Here is a 16729-nt window from a genome sequence, read left to right as displayed (position 1 = left end):
AATTAAGCAGTTATTAACACACAAAATTTTGATTAATTAGCAATTCGCATTTTTTCTTTGTGCTTTTTGTGTTTTCCCCGATTTTCCAATGATGACAATGAAACCATCATATTTTAAAAATGTTCTTGTTATAGCTTAATTCATTCCTCTGCAGCCTTTACTTGCAGCAATAGATGTACCCAATTAACCAGAGCAAAATAAAAGGATAATAATAATAATAATAATAATAATATGTAACCACGTCAAATTAACATTTGTTTGAAAGCTGAAGGATTGATCCATCGCCTACACCTTTGCCACTCCCTGGCCTGAGGCCAAAGTCTATATTTTTTGAGGCCACACAATTAGCTGTACGTTAATGACTATCTTGTATTAACAAACCAAGATCAAATTAACCAACATACATCCAAAGGTACGTTACCAGGTACCAGCTGTGATTGTTCACAGGTGCATTCTGTAATATGTCAGAGTCTTACCTCTTAAGCATGGTTAAGGTACGGTAGAGAGGACCTTGTCCCCAAATCTGTGTCTTTCTCCCACTGTCACGCAGCTAATGTCACGTTACTTCCGCATTGCAAGACACAAAGTACCTGTCTACTCATCTTACCGCATTTGCTCATTCTAACAAGTATTTTAACCATTTTATTGGAGGCACGACTGAGTGAGTTCAGTAGTAGGCGGCAGGTACGTGTGACACGACAAGATTACTCAACCATCTCACGTAATTCGGAACTCAAGTGTCGGAGCAGTCCTCAGAGGATTGTATAGCACCTTTGTCTGCCATACAAAGGGTTATACCGAGCACAAGTTGACATTGTCCAACAACTTTACATATCAGTGCGTGATTATACGCAGCCTGTAGTAGAGGCAGTAGAGGCTTGTTAGCCTGTGTCCTAGGGTTTAGAGTTAACTGGTGCCCCTCCTTCCCAGTCCATTTGACTTCCACTAACAACATGAAAGCACCGATACTGTACCATGCAGCACACACTAACAGGAACAAACATTGTTCATTGAAGATTAACAGCCCCGCCTGATCAGGGAACAATCATCCCGTAATCAAGCCCTACGTTTCTTCTACACGCTGTTTGCACATTGGTAATGACCATTGCAAAGTTACTCTATACTTCTACTGAATTCATACTCTAGCTCTACAAATATTACTTTATATAAGCTGAGTCCTATGCAACGGCAGGCACTGCAAACCACCTCCTATACTCTGTAGCGCTTAACCGCTTGTCTGTAACGGCCGCATTTTATGTGTGCCAACTGGGGGCATCACATGTACCTGTTACACTTAGACAGGAGTGGATGAATGAAGACCGACTGAAGATAGCTGGAATGACAGGACACTGAAAAGGAATTTAAACAATGTAATAGAGGGAAGTACATTTTTAAAGGAGTAGAAATGTTAGGAAATAAGGTTCAGAGACTTGGATGTAATGTAAGGAAATTTTACTTCACTGAGATGGTGGTAGATAAATGGAACTGTCTCCCAGCAGTAAGGGTAAAAGTTAACACAGTAAGGGGATTTAAACAGGCATGGTTTAGTGTTCAATATCTTATTCAATATCTTGAATCTAAAAACAAGGACTGGATAAGGTTTGAGTCTTTACATAAAAAAACAGGCAGTCTAGATGGGCCAAATAGTTCCTAATAGCCAGCAAATTCTATGTTTCTATATACTAGCAGCTTTCTTAGCACATCCCCTGATCCTGTTACTTAAATGAACAATTATCTGACATTCTTCCATCTTTGTAATCTAAAAAAGAAAATATATATAGCATTAAAAAACTGCAGTAATGATTGGATGTTTTTTAAATTAGTATATAAAGTACATATTAAAATACATAACATATAACAGATTTTAAGCTTGCAAGACCAGGACCCTCTTCTCCATGTGTACTTGTATGTCTCCTTTGTTCATGTTATTTTATATATATATAAATATATATATTGTTAATTTTAATGATTAAACAAAATTCTCAATACCATCAGTATGCAATTAATACATTAAGTCGGCTATGTTACTACCTGCTGCTGAATTTGCATGTCCTGCGAAGGAATAAGGAGAGACCTGCCTTTTACTGCAAGAAAGTGCTGCTGATTCATATATTGAACTTGTTATTATTAATTTTGTATATTATCCACATTGCGATAGAGTTACATGATCTACTTGTTAAAAGGAATAATAATATTATTAATATCAATAAAGTACAGATATGGCTGCTTAGTGCATAGCTCAAATAAACATAATGCACTGAATTCAATGCATGCTGTTATTTTAGTAAGGACATGCATATTCATACCTCCCAACTTCTACCATGAATCCCGCTGAGCTCTACCTATGTCCTGAACAGCGGATAGAGTGGTGAAAATCGGGAGTGTCCTGTGTAAAGTAGGACAGTTAGGAGGCATAATATACTGATGACAAGAAGCATTTCAATAAAAAATATATTAGAAGTAATTGAAATGTGGACACAAAAAATTACCTTTATGGCTACCTTGCCTGGTCTAGTTATTTTGTGCTTAGCACTAGGGTTAGTATGGTTATGAGCATGGGCGTAGGAACCGGGGGGGACGGGGGGGACAGATCCCCCCAGTAACTCATGCGGGGGGGACCGATAATTAAGAAATCCCCCCCAGGGCCGTAGGAACACCCCCCAATAGAAACGCCGCAAATGCGGCCCGCGAGACCTCGAGGTGCGGCCCGCTTAAGATCGGCAGCCAGGGCAACCGATCTTACGCGGTCCACTTACCTGTGGGAGGGTCTTCTGTACTGCACAGAGGAAGCGGAACCCAGCAGAGTTCACGTGACATCACATCCTGCTTCCTCTGTGCAGTACCAGAGAACGCAGAGGGAGGCCGCGCCCCCTGCTGAAGCCTGTGAGCGGCATCGAGGAGCTGCAGTGTAGGTAAGGGGGTGGGGAGGGTGTTTGAATCAGTATGCGTGAGTGAGGGAATGAATCTGTGAATGAATGAGTATATGAATGAATGAGTGTGTGTGTGTGATAGCATGGATGTGTAAGTGCTGGAACCTAGGCATGATGGGACTGTGATTGCTGTTAGCAATCACACTCCTATCGTGCCAAGTCAGCCAGTACATGCTGAAATCTAGCTAGCTGCCCCCCTTGTGTATTGATGCTGCCAGCAGTATGGGGTCTGCACATCACTTACAGCCACCCTGTACCAGCATGTACTGGCTGACTTGGCATGATAGGAGTGTGATTGCTAGTGATTGATAGTGTGAGAAGGGGGGAAGGGAGGGGATAGATAGTGTGAGAAGGGAGGGTAGGGAGGGGGTAGATAGTAAGAAAGTGTGAGAGGGGGTAGATAGTGTGAGAAGGGGGAGAGGGGGTAGATAGTGTGAGGGATGGGGAGAAAGTGGGGATCTGATGGGGGAAAATGCTGTCCCCCCCAGATTTTTAGGGGTTCCTACGCCCATGGTTATGAGTGAAACCATGTCTGTCCAATGTACTTTGAAGGTGGTATATTGGCCAAAAGCTATTGGAGCTGGAGTCCAACATCTTGCGGCATCATACCGGATATAAAGTTCAGATAGATTTAGCTCCTCTGCAAATTTTACACAACAGGTTTTGTGCAAAAGACCCAATTCCACATAAAACAAATAATCTACATAGCCCCAGACCTGACAGGTCGGTTATTGCGTTTCTCTGCTCCTCTCTCTCAGGCAAGCAACGCTCATCCATGTCAGGTGCTTACCATTACACTGAAGACATTAACCTCTAAATGAAAACAATTGGGCTTCAAGGAACGGTCATATTATTATTAATTGTTGTTGCTGACATGATTCTTTGACCAGATGGTTCTTTTAATGGGAAACTCCAGGCATCAAACGCACTTTAATGTGCATGATACAGTGAAGGAAAAAAATATTTGATCCCCTGCTGATTTTGTACGTTTTCCCACTGACAAAGACATGATCAGTCTATAATTTTTTTTGAACAGTGAGAGACAGAATAACAACAAAAAATCCAGAATAACACACCTGTCCACAGAAGTAATCAATCAATCAGATTCCAAACTCTCCACCATGGCCAAGACCAAAGAGCTGTCCAAGGGATGTCAGAGACAGGATTGTAGACCTACACAAGGCGGGAATGGGCTACAAGACCATCACCAAGCAGCTTGGTGAGAAGGTGACAACAGTTGGTGCGATTATTCACACATGGAAGAAACAAAATAACTGTCACCGGCAGGAAGCTCCCGCACTGGCTTGCTCAACGAGACCCCTGACACAAATGCTTCAGAAAGCACTCAAATTTATTTAAATGACAACACTTTCCCTCACAAAAAACGCACAATAGAGGGAGCGGTGTAGTGCAGCTTCTTCTAAACATGAGTATTTTTTCTTTCAGCTAAAGAAAGAATATTAAAGTGCTCACAAAGTACTTTATAGGGTATTCATCTATGTCCTTTTAACAGGTGGCTCTTATCGTGAATGGGTTATATAGGACACCAAATATTTGATATAAGCATCTTTGGTTAAAGCATCCAGTCATCCTAATGACTGTTCCTCAGCTATAAAAATGTGAAAGGCTCTGCAGAGCACCTAAATTCCAGAACCAAATATTCCACCCTACAGTGGGAATGGCACATCTGTCTAGCCGGCTAATATGCCAGTGGCATGGATAAGGGTGTGCCTGTGTTCACTGCGGAGCTCAGCTGCTAGAAATTAATTAATTTCAAAAGTGTGCTCCCAGTGGCTGCGCAGAAGGTCTGGCATAGATATTAGCTGGTGTCTGAGGTTAAGTAATAATAGCTGAGCCAGGACAGAACTAGACCAAGGCTTACCAACCCCAAATGCCATAGTGATCCCGGCAGAACTCTTAGTTTTATGGGTGCACCAGAGGAGCAATAAATGATGGCATATGTGTGGACTTACATATATATATATATATTGTTCTAACGGTTCTTTCCTTAAATTATGCCCAAACTGTATTGTGTACTGTCACCTACATAGGCTGTATGTGCAATCTACATGTATATACAATCACATATATTGGATGAATTTACCAAAGGGGAGTGGGGAGCTTTTTCTTAATGATTTTGGATTTGTTTGGAGTTGTTACCACTACATTGTGTGATCAGATGCATGGTTTGCCCTAAACTTGGAATCTGTAAATAGCTTAACCTGTCCTGAGTAAGAAAATGTTTATATGTTTGTCACCTAAATCTACCTGCTGCCAGGATGAAAATGTTCCCTCCAGCCAAATAAAATAACTTGATTTGATGAGTTGAATTTAATGAGATTAATTTGATGAAAAATAAATAAATGAACTGCACCAGCCAACATTTTGATAGATAGATAGATAGATAGATAGATAGATAGATGAATATTTTACTAGAAATACTGTTGGCTACACTTCATCCAATTTGTATTTTCATATACATTGAAACCTAAGGGTGCAGAAAATAATCTGGCAGATTTTTACAAACAAATGAAGACCTAGAGTTACACAGTGTGCAGCTGTCATGAAACGTTGGAGAGATCAGATCATCGCTTTGTGTGTTTAGGAATCCAGAGGGTACATTCTAAATATCACACATTGAAGCAGTTATTTATGTGGAATATTTCACAGCCTCGTCTGTGGTATATTTATGAATGTTATGTTTTATTCTGTTAATTGAACAATTGTCAGGAAAATTCAGATGCATGCATGAGAACTGTTCAGGTTTGACCCAGAGTCTCCATGTTCGCCATTGCTTTCTCTGGGTAGGGCAGTGGGGTTTATGCACTGCTACTTCCCACCTACTCTCCACCGGCTAAAGACAGTTTGGGGGCAGCACTTTCATGAAGCCACGCATACTCAGATTAGGGAGATCGCCAGGCGGGAAGTTCCCAGATGTGATCATAAGTTAGCCAATAGAGCTTTTGCTGTTGCTAAACCTTTCTAGCCAAAAAAGCTGATAACGGTCATCGGAAGTATAGTTCAGAATCATCTGAGGGACTACCTATTTATTGAAGGTGAATTTAGTATTTTAGCTTCCTCTCAAATAACCACCGGTCAAGATGAACACCTTCAATTCAAATCAACATTTGGAGATGTTAACAAGGTACATGAAGATCAGCAGCAGGGAATTAATTCATTTTTTTCTACTTCTACTAAAATGCATGCTTAACCACAATCTTATTTTGATTGAACCTTTTTAATTTTTCTGTTTTGTGGCTACTTGGGATTTGGATATTTTATTGTAGCAAGTGACACCCCTACTAATCCAAAATTTGCTGTCTCTGAATGACATGTCTGAACGTCTGTACTGGATGTTGGAAAAAGGCTTTTTGCCATTCCTCAGATCTACTTATTTCTTGCCCGCACTACAATACATATTTGCTAACTGCCCTGACTTTTGCAGAAAGACCCTGTGTTGCAAACAACCGCCGATGTCATCTGGAGCTTAAACACCATAGTTTGCAAACAGGCAAAAGTTAATTCCTTTGTGACCCAAAGACATGCCTGAAATTCCTAGCCATATTACCTCCTGCCCCTTTTCTTGGAGGCTACTCAAAGGGACAAACAATCCCAGAGTGTAGATCAGCTCTTCCTTTTCTTTAGATTTCTCTTGATATTTCTGTTGTTCATGTTCCAGTAGCCAGTAAATTTGGCCTAGATAGTCTCAAAAACTTGCAATCCATAATTCGTAAAGTTAGCCAAAAAAGGTATCATCTTTACCAAATTTACTTTCTTTCTATGGCTAACATGGTACAACTCTGTTCCAGTAGCTAATGGTAGTTAAACCAAAATAGTAGTTTAACCAGTCTCCCACGTTTTCCCATGTTTGGTTATATACCGGGCGATGCGGTTTTGTTTTACATGGTTGGGAGAAGCGTTAATAACATGGGGTGTGAATACCAGTAGAAAGCATTATAGTAGCAGTGAGTAATATGTAATAAGAAGACTCCAAAACCACTCCTTTGAATCATAATTACAAACCAAGCTTTTAGCCCCCATGAATTTCCATGACACAAAGAACGCCATAGCTTAACTCCTGTCAATGATTTCATCTACGATTAGGAGGTGACTGTATGGGTTATTCCAGCATCATTAACAAACATTGAGATATTATGTAAGTGTTGGGACAGATGTTAAAGCACATTGCTCGAGAAATGATCCAGAATTATCCACTTAATCTAAAATTGATGGCATTTTAATGTTTACAGAATGACAATAAAAGAAAATCATTTACAAATCATTTAGCAGACTTTCTTGCACATGCAAATTCATAGATAGTTGCTGTTGCTAAAATATTTTTCTTCAGAGATATTTATAGGGAAAGCAGACAAAACAGTATGCAAATCAAAGGCAGTTGTTCAGCTACATTCAGATGACATAGAAAAATTTAAAGGGGAATTACAACCATAGATTTATTTTTTATCGTTTTATAAAACAGCATTACTTTAAATCAGTTTATTGAAAGATATAGTGTTATCTTCCACTTCACAACAATTCTTTACGAAAGTAAATGTAACTGCTGAATGGTGGCTAATTTGAATGTATTAAGATTTGTTTTCTTCAGTGGCGTGTTTCACCTGGGGGCTGCCCTAAACATAAGGATGCAAAATTTAGCTCTGATCCACTCATCTTCTTAGCAAATTTTTACATTATATGTTCATATTCACAAGTTTGCATTTTAGTATTGGAGAGGTTAAATACAGACACTTATGTGTTTCACTCCAGTATTGAAAAAAGGTTAACTACACGCACTTAGACAGAAGTTTTGCACTCCAGCATTGATACACAAATTGCTTTGCATACCAGCACTGACTTGGTTAACCAGTTCAGGTCAGACTGACCCTTTGTAAACACAGCGGGGTCATCTAACACAAGGTTACGTGATCCTGGAGTAAAAGAAAACTGTGACTTGGGTATTATTATTATTATTATTATCTTTTATTTATATAGCGCCAACAATTTACGCAGCGCTTAATACAATACATAAGTTCAAGGGATATGACAAGACGAGAATTGACAGACTAAGACAAACCGATACATTAGGTGGAGAGAGCCCTGCTCGCAAGCTTACAATCTAGAGGGAAATGGGTGACAAACTAAGGCACAGAGAAAGGGTGAGAGGTAGTGCGGGGGGTATCAGTGACGGGTGAGAGGTAGTGTGGGGGGTATAAGGCACAGAGAAAGGGTGAGAGGTAGTGCGGGGTTATCAGTGACGGGTGAGAGGTAGTGTGGGGGTATAAGGCACAGAGAAAGGGTGAGAGGTAGTGTGGTGGTTGTCTCAATGACAAGGAAGTTTTAGCAGCTAAGCTGGAATGCTTCTCTGAAGAAGTGGGTTTTGGGATTTTTGTTGACTGTTGGGAGGGAGGGTGAAAGCTGAAAGTTCAGTAGAAGTAGATTCCAGAGATATGGGGCAGCTTGAGTGAAATCTTGTAGACGGGAAAAGGAAGAGGTGATAAGTGAGGAGGAGAGCCTTTGTTAGGAAACAGTTAAGGACTGGAGGGAGTTTATGGTTGGAGATGATGGGAATAAAATTGGTTAGGTTGACCATGTTGGTTAAGTTTGGTGGTTGCGAGTGATAGGAATAGGGAGGAATATGTGGGGGACAGAAGTAGCAGAGCAGAGGTACTGGGATAGCTGTGATGGCAGAGGGATGGAGAGGGATGGTATTTGGAATGGTTTAATGGGGAGAAGTGGGTACTAAAGGGATCCAAAGAGTTGGTGCCCTCTACTGGCATGTTTAAATAGATCTGGTAATTAACTGTCTATATATTAGGACAACACTGGAGCAGGTGGGCGGGCAAAAATTCAGTTGTTGTGGGGAAGATGGAGGAGTATGGGCATTCCTAGGCTATCAAGCACAGATAGACAGAAAAGGGTATAGAAACAGGAAAATTATAATAACAATACAGAAAACAAATAACAGATAATTATGGAGATCTCTTGGTCCAGTCTGTATACCTTTTAGCAAAGTATGGAGGTTTGCTTAGGCTTCAGTTGTTGTGGGGAAGATGGAGGAGTGTATTGCAGGCTTTGAGGGCTTTTAGCAAAGTATGGAGGTTTGCTTAGGCTTCAGTTGTTGTGGGGAAGATGGAGGAGTGTATTGCAGGCTTTGAGGGCTTTTAGCAAAGTATGGAGGTTTGCTTAGGCTTCAGTTGTTGTGGGGAAGATGGATGAGTGTATTGCAGGCTTTGAGGGCTTTCAGCAAAGTATGGAGGTTTGCTTAGGCTTCAGTTGTTGTGGGGAAGATGGAGGAGTGTATTGCAGGCTTTGAGGGCTTTTAGCAAAGTATGGAGGTTTGCTTAGGCTTCAGTTGTTGTGGGGAAGATGGAGGAGTGTATTGCAGGCTTTGAGGGCTTTTAGCAAAGTATGGAGGTTTGCTTAGGCTTCAGTTGTTGTGGGGAAGATGGAGGAGTGTATTGCAGGCTTTGAGGGCTTTTAGCAAAGTATGGAGGTTTGCTTAGGCTTCAGTTGTTGTGGGGAAGATGGAGGAGTGTATTGCAGGCTTTGAGGGCTTTTAGCAAAGTATGGAGGTTTGCTTAGGCTTCAGTTGTTGTGGGGAAGATGGAGGAGTGTATTGCAGGCTTTGAGGGCTTTTAGCAAAGTATGGAGGTTTGCTTAGGCTTCAGTTGTTGTGGGGAAGATGGAGGAGTGTATTGCAGGCTTTGAGGGCTTTCAGCAAAGTATGGAGGTTTGCTTAGGCTTCAGTTGTTGTGGGGAAGATGGAGGAGTGTATTGCAGGCTTTGAGGGCTTTCAGCAAAGTATGGAGGTTTGCTTAGGCTTCAGTTGTTGTGGGGAAGATGGAGGAGTGTATTGCAGGCTTTGAGGGCTTTCAGCAAAGTATGGAGGTTTGCTTAGGCTTCAGTTGTTGTGGGGAAGATGGAGGAGTGTATTGCAGGCTTTGAGGGCTTTCAGCAAAGTATGGAGGTTTGCTTAGGCTTCAGTTGTTGTGGGGAAGATGGAGGAGTGTATTGCAGGCTTTGAGGGCTTTCAGCAAAGTATGGAGGTTTGCTTAGGCTTCAGTTGTTGTGGGGAAGATGGAGGAGTGTATTGCAGGCTTTGAGGGCTTTTAGCAAAGTATGGAGGTTTGCTTAGGCTTCAGTTGTTGTGGGGAAGATGGAGGAGTGTATTGCAGGCTTTGAGGGCTTTTAGCAAAGTATGGAGGTTTGCTTAGGCTTCAGTTGTTGTGGGGAAGATGGAGGAGTGTATTGCAGGCTTTGAGGGCTTTTAGCAAAGTATGGAGGTTTGCTTAGGCTTCAGTTGTTGTGGGGAAGATGGAGGAGTGTATTGCAGGCTTTGAGGGCTTTTAGCAAAGTATGGAGGTTTGCTTAGGCTTCAGTTGTTGTGGGGAAGATGGAGGAGTGTATTGCAGGCTTTGAGGGCTTTTAGCAAAGTATGGAGGTTTGCTTAGGCTTCAGTTGTTGTGGGGAAGATGGAGGAGTGTATTGCAGGCTTTGAGGGCTTTCAGCAAAGTATGGAGGTTTGCTTAGGCTTCAGTTGTTGTGGGGAAGATGGAGGAGTGTATTGCAGGCTTTGAGGGCTTTCAGCAAAGTATGGAGGTTTGCTTAGGCTTCAGTTGTTGTGGGGAAGATGGAGGAGTGTATTGCAGGCTTTGAGGGCTTTCAGCAAAGTATGGAGGTTTGCTTAGGCTTCAGTTGTTGTGGGGAAGATGGAGGAGTGTATTGCAGGCTTTGAGGGCTTTCAGCAAAGTATGGAGGTTTGCTTAGGCTTCAGTTGTTGTGGGGAAGATGGAGGAGTGTATTGCAGGCTTTGAGGGCTTTCAGCAAAGTATGGAGGTTTGCTTAGGCTTCAGTTGTTGTGGGGAAGATGGAGGAGTGTATTGCAGGCTTTGAGGGCTTTCAGCAAAGTATGGAGGTTTGCTTAGGCTTCAGTTGTTGTGGGGAAGATGGAGGAGTGTATTGCAGGCTTTGAGGGCTTTTAGCAAAGTATGGAGGTTTGCTTAGGCTTCAGTTGTTGTGGGGAAGATGGAGGAGTGTATTGCAGGCTTTGAGGGCTTTTAGCAAAGTATGGAGGTTTGCTTAGGCTTCAGTTGTTGTGGGGAAGATGGAGGAGTGTATTGCAGGCTTTGAGGGGGAGATCTCTTGGTCCAGTCTGTATACCTTTCAGCAAAGTATGGAGGTTTGCTTAGGCTTCAGTTGTTGTGGGGAAGATGGAGGAGTGTATTGCAGGCTTTGAGGGCTTTCAGCAAAGTATGGAGGTTTGCTTAGGCTTCAGTTGTTGTGGGGAAGATGGAGGAGTGTATTGCAGGCTTTGAGGGCTTTTAGCAAAGTATGGAGGTTTGCTTAGGCTTCAGTTGTTGTGGGGAAGATGGAGGAGTGTATTGCAGGCTTTGAGGGCTTTTAGCAAAGTATGGAGGTTTGCTTAGGCTTCAGTTGTTGTGGGGAAGATGGAGGAGTGTATTGCAGGCTTTGAGGGCTTTCAGCAAAGTATGGAGGTTTGCTTAGGCTTCAGTTGTTGTGGGGAAGATGGAGGAGTGTATTGCAGGCTTTGAGGGCTTTTAGCAAAGTATGGAGGTTTGCTTAGGCTTCAGTTGTTGTGGGGAAGATGGAGGAGTGTATTGCAGGCTTTGAGGGCTTTTAGCAAAGTATGGAGGTTTGCTTAGGCTTCAGTTGTTGTGGGGAAGATGGAGGAGTGTATTGCAGGCTTTGAGGGCTTTTAGCAAAGTATGGAGGTTTGCTTAGGCTTCAGTTGTTGTGGGGAAGATGGAGGAGTGTATTGCAGGCTTTGAGGGCTTTTAGCAAAGTATGGAGGTTTGCTTAGGCTTCAGTTGTTGTGGGGAAGATGGAGGAGTGTATTGCAGGCTTTGAGGGCTTTTAGCAAAGTATGGAGGTTTGCTTAGGCTTCAGTTGTTGTGGGGAAGATGGAGGAGTGTATTGCAGGCTTTGAGGGCTTTCAGCAAAGTATGGAGGTTTGCTTAGGCTTCAGTTGTTGTGGGGAAGATGGAGGAGTGTATTGCAGGCTTTGAGGGCTTTCAGCAAAGTATGGAGGTTTGCTTAGGCTTCAGTTGTTGTGGGGAAGATGGAGGAGTGTATTGCAGGGTAAAGGATGATGGTGAGAAGGAGCCTTTATGAATGAATGTATGCATGTTAGAATGAGAGTGGATGTATGTGTGTGTGAGCATGTATGTGTAAGGGTTTGTGTGTGAGCGTGAATGTGTTAGCATGAGTATGTAAGTGCGTGTAAAGGAGTACATGTAAGTTTGTGTTAACGTGAGTGTGTATATATATAATGTGCAAGTGCTTATGTGGGGGGGGGGCTGATGGGCTCTATTTGCCCCCTGGGCCAGAAGGTGCCAGCACTCCCCTATCTATAGCTCTGCCAGAAGTGCTGGCTGGGGAGATCGAAGATTCTGTGTAAATCCCATGGATGCAATCTAGGCAAGTCTGGTGTCTGTGTAACATGGGTGCTTGGGTAAATCCTGTGGGTTGCATCTGGGTGCTAGGGCAATTCCATGTGTGTGCAATCTAGGTGCTCTGTACCTTCAATGCTTTCCTTCCTTGTCTTATTCAGTTGATCTATACCTGCAATGTTGTTTTTGTATGTGTTGTTCAGTCCATCTATACCTGAACTACATGGGAAGGAAAAAAGAGGTGTCTCATAGTGAAAGACAAATGGACTCTGGGGGTGATTATGAGGGGGCATGAGGATGTCTCACCAATAAATATTAAAAAGGGCCCTGTTTGTGATGGGTCGCACTGATATATGGTAGGTTGCATTTATACAGGGTGCAGTAATCAAGGCTCTGTGTTTTGTAATCTGTTTATAATAATTATTTTAAATACTTTTATAAAAATGTTGGGCTGCATGTTGAAAGACGCTAAGGATTTTTATAATGCTTGTGTCAAAGGAAAATTATGCAATACACTAATTAAGCTAGCAATTGCAAAGATGTTATTTTGCATCATCACAAACCAGCAATTTACCAAGAAAGCTGAGCATTCCTTACCACATAGACCTACGATAGAAGTATTCAGATGTTCATTCTTTTCACTGGCATATTTTAGACGACTAGCCTTCTTTGGAATGCCATTCATTGGGTGAGGTTGTTCTTGTGTTTGATAATACATTGCTTTAGGGAGTTGTAGTTATTATTATTATTCTTTATTAAAAGCTAACACATTTCAGAGCACTGTACAATTTAAATATGGGGTTGTTAACATATACATCACAAAAACATACTTTTACACACACATGCAACAAACATAGAGGACCCTGACTGTGATTTTCCAGTCTGTTCCTGGCAAGAGTGGTGGGTTTATCAGGGCATACTGCTTGTGAGCTTACAATCTAAAAGGAATACCATTGGTAATTGAGACAAAAGGAGGGGTAAAACGTGGCAGCGGTAGCAATCTGAAGCAAAATAGTGTTTATAAATTATAGTGCATGGCAGAGAATATAAAGTATGTTAAACCATTGAAGACTGAGGGTATCTATCTATGAGATCAAAGAAGCATTCTTGCTAATTCCATTTAAAAAAAAATAAAAAATAAATCTTTCAGACTGTATTCAGCAGTATCCCATTACCTTCTGTGTTTTAAAAGAAGATAATCACAAAGCCATAATCTTATACATATACAGGTGCAGAAAATAGGTGTTTCATGAAACAATGATAGCAGAGCATCAGACCAACACAATTAGAAACTGTTATAAAACACATACTGGGTATAATCACATAATAAACCTTATTGGCTCGGATATAGGCCGCACCGTTAAAGTTTGGTGCTATTAAAGAAAAAATTACTTTTAAAGAAAAAATGCACATTAGTGAAATGGTAAACCAGTATTTCATCTAATAAACAGGAATACATGTATTTTAACATTTTTGGTGTCTATTATGCAGTTAGTCAGCATATGTTATATATAAACAGAAAACGAATAGCCATTTTAAAGTCCCCCCCTTAATTCATAATGCACCTTACTTATAGATATGCCCCTCTGCCCCTGATATGCCCCTCTGCCCCCAGAAATGCTTTATGCCCCCTAGAAATGCCAATCTAATATGCTTTATCACCCCTGATATGCTTTATGACCCCCAGATATGCCACTCATTTGCCATTGGGTTGCAAACACTCTAGAAACAGCTCTAATTACATGTACTCACAGATGATTTTAAATAAATATTTATCTTGATAAACCAGAAATGTTCTAAAAATGTTTTTACGCATTTATTAAGGAATTAATAAAAAGTGTTTAATGGGCTATTTAGTTTTGTACTGCCAATGTAATAATAGTATCTATTATAGCAATACCAACATGTGGAGCCGGGCTGGTAAGGGTGGCTATGTGAGCGTTATGTGAGTTTCAGTTTTGGCTTGTGAAGGCGCAAAAAAAAAACCTGTACCTAGAGGCCCCAGAGGGTCTTAATCCGGCCCTGGTTTGAAAGTGTTAATTGGGGTAATGTTGAAAGTGCATACTCTAACAAACAAAAATATGCAAGCCGTTTCATTGTAGTTACCAAAACATGTCAACGAACAAAGTGAGCTTGTGCTTAACGGAAACAGCTGGAGGGTGACATGCAGGGTGTGGGGATGACAGAGTGTACACCATTGCTCAGCCTGTGTTAGTTGCTATCATGGATGCACCACTGAGCTCTTCACAGCAGCGATGTTATGCCCTTTGGTGAAAAACACACAAAAGTTGCGTGTTTTCATGTCTTTTATGATGAACAGTAACAATGCTCACTGATTAAAATTTTATTTTTAAATTTCATTTTTTGTACATAACAGAATTGTAGACAGAAGATGAACGGTCCCTACAAACAGCTGTTCTTCCAAGCTATGCCCTCAAAGGAAAAGCCTCACTTGTACTTTTTATGTGCATATTGCATTACCATACTGTTATAAAGCTGACAATAATATATATATACACCGTATAGGCCGCACCAGATTATAGGCCGCATGCTAAAAATTTGGTGCTATTTTAAAGAAAAATTTATTTTTAAAGAAAAAATACACATGAGTGGAATACATGTATTTTTATAGATATTCCCCTCTGCTCCCCTGATATGCCACTCTGACCCCCAGATATGCCAATCTGCCCCCCCACACACACATACTGGCTGCCAGAGAGTAGGATCAGCACTGAGGGGGTCGGGGGTCTGGATCCCAACCCTGCTGCGGGCAGGGCTAAATGAAAAAGAAAATTAAAAAGACACCCGCATGTCACTGGTGTCGGGCGATACGAATTGCACATCCCTGTGCTAAACCCTTATTATAGGCCGCACCCCCCCCCCCACACACACACACTTTAACTCTTTAAAGGAAGGTTTTGCACAAGATTTTGGAGTGTTTCTGTGTGAATGTATGCCCATTCATCCAGTAGAGCATTTGTGAGGCCAGGTACTGATGTGGGAGGAGAAGGCCTGGCTCACAATCTCCATTCCAATTCATCCCAAAGGTGTTCAATGGGGTTGAGGTCAGGTTTCTGTGCGGGCCAGCCAAGTTCTTGCACACCAAACTCCTACCATGTCTTTATGGACCTTGCTTTGTGCACTAGGGCTCAGTCATGCTGGAATAGAAAAGGGCCTTCCCCAAACTGTTCCCAGCATAGCATTGTCCATTGTCCTTCAGGGGAGATATCGCCACATACATGCACACACAACGACTGCCACAAACACAGATCCCAGCTCCAACCTGCAGAGTATCTCTCATCCTGTAACTAAAAGTTGATGGCTGGGAATCTACTTACTGACTGCCACATGTGAGCAAAAATGAGCATCTTACAGGCTGTTCATATCACATGACAGGAGGTAGGAAGCTGGATGTGCCATCACTGATATATAATGGAGTTCGTTGGTGTCTCTGCAAATACACCATGTGATTGTAAGGGATATACCTAAACAAACAGACAAAAGAACCAAACGCAAACAAAATATACATATGGTCGCATAATAAATAAAGACAAACAACCGAATTTGGATAAACAGGCCGTGGTCTTTTATTTAGCTTGTAATACATTTACCAAACAAAACCATAACTTATTCACATATACAAAAGATTTGTAACATATTAACACTTTTGGCCCAAACCCAGAGTGCAACAAACTTAACAAAAGTCCAGGCCATCCGCCCTAAAGCCAGAAGGCCCACTGAACCACCATTCCACCCTTTTTTTTATATATATATATATATATATATATATATTTTTTTATTTTTTTTTCAAGATCTATATGGGTGGGAGGGTCTATATTGCCGGCAAAGAAGTTCCTCCATCTTCCCCTTTGGCTCTCCTGCTATGCTGCTGCTCACCAGACGCTGCTATGAGGTCAGTGCAGACAGCTTGCAGTTCGCCGCAGGTAATTTGCAGCACCTCCAAAATGGTGCTATTTATAATGCAAATTCCCGCCTTTTGCGCAGCACGAGGCACCCGCGAGCGCAGGGCGGGCAAAAAGCATGGGCAAACTCTGGTAGCACGAGCGCAAAAAGAACATTCTACCGCTTTTTTTTTTTTGCACGTGAACTTTTGACCCTAACCTTTGCTTCCATATATATATATATACCTACACTGAACTTTTGACCTCAACCTATTATACCTAACTAACCTGCCTGACCTATATTTGACCCCTTATCCCCACAATCCCATGTCGCCCTGGCTGCTAAGTTGAGCCAGGGCTATCCAGAAGTTAAATACACCTGCAGCAAGAGAGGGTCCCATATATCAAGTGAGTCCCCATCTGAGCTTCAACATCACCCAGCACAAGAAGTAATGTATGCATGCTGTGCAGTGCAGACACATACATA

The sequence above is a fragment of the Sceloporus occidentalis genome, unplaced genomic scaffold (genome assembly GCF_023333645.1).
Source record: "Sceloporus occidentalis isolate IW3139 unplaced genomic scaffold, rSceOcc1.0.p SCAF_18, whole genome shotgun sequence".
NCBI classification, from domain to species: Eukaryota; Metazoa; Chordata; class Lepidosauria; order Squamata; family Phrynosomatidae; genus Sceloporus; species Sceloporus occidentalis.
Note: the sequence above shows the minus strand (reverse complement) of the source record.